The 6,644-nt window shown below is 40.0% G+C and overlaps 1 long non-coding RNA gene across 1 annotated transcript in view; it reads left to right on the forward strand.

Moving 5' to 3' along the window:
* Nucleotides 1-6,644, forward strand: part of LOC108448166 — a 29,335-nt gene that overhangs the window by 13,011 nt on the left and 9,680 nt on the right. The window contains exons 5-6 of the long non-coding RNA XR_001863962.1: nt 2,331-3,844; nt 5,408-5,594. This is a non-coding gene — a long non-coding RNA (uncharacterized LOC108448166). The remainder of the gene's footprint in view (nt 1-2,330; nt 3,845-5,407; nt 5,595-6,644) is intronic.

Below are 6,644 nucleotides of genomic sequence, written 5' to 3' on the forward strand. Positions count from 1 at the left end.
GGAATTTGGGAACTTTTGGATGAATACCAAATAAAAGTGAAGTTCCTTGCCTGGATATTGCCTTGAGTTCACTGCTTGCAGAGCTGTGCTGAGCTTGTACAGAGAGGAGGTTGGTGCTGAGGTCACTCCAAAAAGAGCAGATTTACTCATTATCTGAAAAAATACCCAAATCTTTCATTTCTTTGGACATCAATGTAAAGGAAGTCTGTTACCTCACCCAAACGTCTCTTGTTTTAGTAAAAGTGGCTCCCATGTAAGAGCTGAAACTTTTATTTAACTCAAGTGGAGAATGTCAACTCCTCTGTGAAGGCTGGGTTTGAATGACAGGAAGCTCAGACGTTTCATTGCTCTTTTCTTAAAGATCAAACTGATTTTTCACCAGATAATCAAACTTACCAGCAGACGGTGCCATCCAGAGATTTTGAGTAATGCTGTCAATGGAAATCTGTCTCAGTTGCTGTTATTGTAAACACCCTCTTTAATTTTTTTCCTCAACATTTTTACATACATCCTTTAAATTGTATTGCATAAATCTGAGCTTAGTGATGGGTATTCCTAATTCTCAGCCAAACTAATTGTTGCCTGTCCCTCTGATTTCACTGCTGAGAAAGTTCTTGCAATTTTGAAAGGTTCCTGGACGTGCTGTAGTGTTCTCTAGGTGAATTAAATAGAATTAATGGTTGGCAGCATCCAGAACCAAGGGATTGGGTTGACATAGTAATAATACATAGATCTATAAATAATGATAATACTGATCTATTTAAATAACACATTACAATTTGGTCCATCTGCTCACCCATCTCGACAGGACGTTGATCCCTCAGAACAGGGAAAGTTTTTCCCAGGGCAGTAACAGGACCATCCCATTTTGCCTGAAAATTTGACTGCAGCTGTGGAAACAACTTCAGAATTCAATATTTCTTTTGTGGCAATCACACTAGAGCTCAAACAAGTGCTGACTCTTCGTTAGCTGAGCCAGGCAGCCCTGTGCAAATTCCATCACTCCAGCAGGGTAAGGTAGGGGTCCCTTTCCCTCTAATTGTTTTTTCCAAGCTGCGATTTCACAGCCTGTATTGTTATTTCCATTTGTCCATTTGATTGTGGAGAGAAGAGACCAGATGTTGTGTGACAAATCATAGCTATTTGCAATCTGTTGGAATTCTTATAAATTGTACCGGGGATCATTTTCTGATAACTGATCCTGCAATCACTTGTGCACGTGCATCACTTAGAGCACGAGATGTCCTATTGAAGATTGTGGATCTATTCATGTGCCTCAATTAAACACCCACCACGGGCATTTGTGGGAATGTTTGTGGTGGGAAATACGCGGATATTTGGAACTCGCCCGTTTGATTCACCGTCGCGTCAATTTACATTTCATCAAATCCCACGTTATTGTTACACCGTAAAACTTGAAATCGGCTCGTGGTTTTTATTGTAATTAGGGTATGTAGGGCTCAAAATTTGGCTGAAGTTTATCCTGCAGCAGAGTGATCCAATTTTGTTTACTAAATCGTAATTCGCAACAAATAGTTCCTTCAGGAAAGTGCATCCAGCCCAGCCTTTTTATCCATCTGTTTTTAGGGGCTGTGGCTAATCAGAGAAGTGGTCTCTCTCTGCCACACTGAGAAGAATGAAGTTAGTTCCTCTGTAATTGAAAGTATCAGTAGTAAACTTGGCTGGAGCTTGATTAATGGTATATTAAAATCAGAGTCTTCGTGGTGAGTGCTAGATAAGGAGTTTTGGGCAAATTACTTGGTTACTGGGAAACCTTTAAATTTTAATCATGGAGACACTTCAGCATCATTAGGAACTGAAAAAGACAATGGGCACTGGGAGGAAGTTATGTGAATTGATGTGCTTTTTAATCTCTTCTTCTGTGGGGCTGTTGAGTGATGCATGGGCTGCAATCGAGGATCCTCTTGCTCCCCATGTCCCTGATTGCTGTTGTTATAATTTAGTGTTATCCAGTTCTTTATGATCATGGAAATCAGATGAGTTACTTGCAAAAGATGGAAGGTTTTAGCATAAGAAGATGTGGCTTAAGGGCCTGGATTGTGTCTGCTGTTTGGCTGGATATGGGGGGAGGCTGTACCCTGTGTTTAGAACGAGTGGAAATAGCAAAACAGGCTCTTTTACACACATTTATTGTTTAATGTGATAATAACACGAATCTCAAACCTACATTTACACCTCACTTTGAGATCCATCCTTGTCTAGAGAGCACATGAATGCCTGAGCTGTGTATGGGTTCATGTATGTGGTACCTGTGATTATTTATATTTCTTATCTGTATTCATTAGCTATATATTCATCTGTATTTACAGAGACATGAGGTGCTGCAATAGCACTTTATGAGGATCCATGTGGGATGTAAACCTCTCTCCTGGCTGACAGATCCAATTTAAAGAGTGCCAATAAAACTGGTGCATCCAACACCCCACACCTGTTGGTCCTGCCTGGGATTTTGAAGCAACTCTAAGAATGTCAGGCTCTCATCTCCAGTGTAATGGAATAGACAAAAAATGCTCAACATACTCAAAGTCACAGCAGCAAGGGCTACAAAATCCCCTAGCTTTTCCAGGGAAGCATGCAATGGAATTGGGTTTGACCACTGTAATTCAAAATAACTTTTTGCCTTCTCTATTCCTGTTGGAAAACCTTTCTCCTGCCAAAAGATGTTATTTACACGTATTCTTTTAATAAGCTGAATTCATTTATAGCCTGTTCATGTTGGCACCAACCTTTCCTAGCGATTTCAAGTAGTTTTATCCAAGTCTTCATTCATTTTACTGCTAAATAAGTGACTTTGTTTCTTTCTCATCACTTGAGGTTGTACTTTTTCCTGAGTATTCCATATTTTGATGAATTTTCCTCCTGCCTGTGAATAGAGTGCAGCACTAGGCAGTCCCAACATGGTGCTTGTAGAAGAGTGGGAATATTCTCCTATTTATAATGAGAATATTATTTCTTCCCCATCAGAAGATGTTCCCACCATTTGTGTTCATGGGGCTGTTGCATCAGTGATTTATGTTCAAGCATATCATGAAATCTTTGCCTTCTTCTTCCATTTCCAAAACCAGCCTCAAAAGTAGCAATTATTCACTCCTAAGTTCCTGAACTTGCAGTTTTGTGTTGCTAAATGTTATCCTACTTCTGTCATTGAAATCCCCAGATCATTTCATTTACCTGTCGTCTGATATTCCTTGGAGTCGGCACTGCCTTCCAAATTCATGTCAGGAAAAACAATGTAATTGGTGTCCTCACATCCTCTGTCAAATTAATTATCAAAATTGTTAAATAAGATCAATTCTGACACCTGAGCAATGTAGGATTAACAGCGATTTGTCCAAAGTCACTTTGGAGTTCTGTGAAGGAAAAGGTCTAAATCCCAGTGTGTTCTCCAGAGGAACATCCATTTTCTGCCTAAAGGGAAATATGTACTCGGAAATTTTAGGCTGGGAAAAGTAGTTTACTTCTAGCAAAGACAGAACCTGCTTCAACAAAATATTTGCAGGAAAAGAAACTTCTTTTTTGCATTATTGGAGAAGCTGGTTGGGAATGGTCCTCATTCATATGGGATGCAGGAATCCCAAATCCAAGCTGCTGGCCTTAAAAAGGCACAGTAACCATCTACAAGGAGATTCTTCCCCTGGGAATATCCCATTCACCCATTCACTGGGTTTCTTGTTGATGCAGATTAGAAACATTATTAAAATGAAGGAAATTTTCATTTAGGAGGACACAATTTTCTATCCAAAATAGCCACAGGCTGGAATTCCTGCCACAGAAAACAAACTGCCAGACCAAAATGTGAGAGGAAGAGACATACCCTGGCATGGTGAGTTGTGCTTTTTTATTTTATTTTTTTAATAGATAATGTGTACTCAGGAATTGGGAATAGTAGAACAAGTCCTAGGGGGTTATGGATTTAATGGAAGGGGATGAAGTTGTTGTGGGAACATGTTGTTTAATAAATTTTCTCTTTCAGATGTTTATTGTATGATTTATGGTGACTTAAGCTTATTATGTGCCCCTTTTTAATTTACCATGTAATGATTGTGCATATGTGTACAGCCAATTAATACATCCAGAACAGATAAAAACACTGGGAGAAGCCCCTCTGATGAACCAATTCACCTTTGTTTATAGTGCAAGACTTAAATTTCACCAGTATCAGGTCATTCCATATCTCTGTATCTACAGAATATGGAAATATGGAATGTGAAGAACGTATTTCACAAATATTTTTGAAGTTCAGGATTTTAAAGGTGGCACTGTGTCATTTACAGGGAGTTTTGGATCTCACACACCTCGTTTTATGCTTGCAGAGCCCAGTGGTGAGCTGAGAACCAGAGACAAATCTGAGGCCTCTAAAAATGCAATGTTTATCTATATGTGGTTTAGATTTGCCTTATCAGCCTTGCAGAAGAGGAGTGTCTGTGGGACAGGCTCGGGTTATTTATCAGCTTCAAAATGTTCATAAAGATGTCTGAAAAGCTGAACAGAGAGTCTGTGTGGGGGGGATGTTCAGCAGCTGTAGGAGGGGCTGGAATTCTGCCTGGTGGGAAGGCCTGGAATCAAGGGCCAGTACATGGCATTACATGGGGTCCCTTCCCAAAGCCACCTCTCTTTTTATAATCATGGCAATTCAGAGCTTATCCTTCCCTTCCCTTCCCTTCCCTTCCCTTCCCTTCCCTTCCCTTCCCTTCCCTTCCCTTCCCTTCCCTTCCCTTCCCTTCCCTTCCCTTCCCTTCCCTTCCCTTCCCTTCCCTTCCCTTCCCTTCCCTCTCTTCATTACTATTATTATTAATAATAACATTATCATAATTGATTTCAATTATTAATCTGGTCTTATCTAACCCACAGGTTTCTCCAGTTCTCCTCCCCATCCCACAGAGGGAGGGAGCAGGTGGCTGTGTGGGATTTAGTTGCTGGCTGAGTTGAAGCCACGACAATCTCTTTCTCTCTCAATTTTTTTGTCTTCCTTTGTCACCTCCTCCATGGGAGAGGAGAGAAATCAGGAAAAAGAAAATCTGATTAAAGATCCATCACAAATTAATGAACAAAAGTGCAATCCTGGCACTTCATGCTAGAATGGAACATTTTAAAAAATCACGAAGTGAGACATAAGAACACTAGAAAAGTTTGGATTGGGGCATAAAAATTCTTTGGAAGGCTGTGTGCTAATCAACAGCAAATGTAAGAATCCCTCAGGCTGAAAGGGCAGTGAGTGACTGTATTTTTTACATTGGAGTTTTTCAATCAGCGTTTTCGGAGTGTGGCTTCTCATTATGATAATGATGATGGGATTAATTATCACCATGAGAACAAGTGATAATGGCACTTTGAACTGTGTTTGTCACTACACGACACAGGCTATTGCTTGTTTTTACATTCCCAGAACGTGTGGGCATGGAGAGGTGCTGGCTTTGGCTCTGGAAAAGGGCCCAGCTGGGCAGGAGATGTCACAGGAGGATAAGCAGCAACCTGGCAGCTTCCTTACCTGGTTGCATTGGGATATCACCAGGAAAACAATTGGAATTAGTCCTTGGGATTAACGTTCAGCTGCAGCAGGTGATTTAAACGTGGTAAGTGTAAATATGTGCTTGCTTTCTAAGAAATAATGTTGTCACATCAGCCAAATTTCCAAAATTGATAAAACAATTGTCAGATTTAGAAAGTTTGTTTCAGCCTGTGCTGGAGAGGGAACATAAATCAGAGTGGTGGGAAAAGTGAGGCAACCGAGGGCACTTTTCATCCCAGGAATAAATCCATGAATCCCAGAACATTTCCCTGCAGCAGGAGCAGTGTGGGGTGGCTGGCAGAGCAAAACACTGACAATATTCAGTATTTTCCATTCGTGAGCTGTGCCCAGTGAATATTTTAGAGTAATATTTAATTAGAGAATGAAAATATAAAGAGATATAGTGGGCCATAACTGAGAGTTATTGGGAATTGGAAATGTATGATGTAATCTGGTCATAGCATGGGATGTCCATCTTTACAACCAAACTGTTCCTAAGTCACAGCATGGATAATTCTGGAAAAAAAGAAGCTTCTGACTCCTGCATACACTTGATAAAGTTGTTGTCAAAAAAATTACTTGGATTTTTTTTTTAAAATGAAGTTTAAGCATTTATCTGCTGCTTATGTGACTTCCAGAAGCCATTTTTTGTCTGAAGACCTCACTATTTGTTGCAATTTGTTTCCATATGGATGGTTACCCATGTGGAAGAATGTGCTCTGGAAGTTTTTCCTTGTAATTAAATTGATTCAGGGGACATGTAAGCAGCTCCTGGTGCTCTTTAACTTCTCTTACTTTAGTAACTAATTAATGTACAACTGACACACACGTACTCAGCTTTCATAATGTTATCTGATTAATAAGCAATAACCACCTCAGTAAATCAAAATTAAATGCCTACTTATGGCAGTGAGTTTAGAACCCTCCTGCCTAGAGACTTTCCATTGATTGATTCATTAAATATTTCATTGACAGATGAAAAGAAGAGGAAAGAATCCTCGTGAGCAGCTTTGCCTTTTGTTTTATAGGGAAAGCTTTATACCATTGGTTCACTGAAGAAGTAAAAGTTCTGCAAAGGGTCTTGGGTGGCTGAAAAACCAGCAGTGGGCAGGGA

The sequence above is a fragment of the Corvus brachyrhynchos genome, unplaced genomic scaffold, assembly GCF_000691975.1.
Source record: "Corvus brachyrhynchos isolate BGI_N302 unplaced genomic scaffold, ASM69197v1 scaffold126, whole genome shotgun sequence".
NCBI classification, from domain to species: Eukaryota; Metazoa; Chordata; class Aves; order Passeriformes; family Corvidae; genus Corvus; species Corvus brachyrhynchos.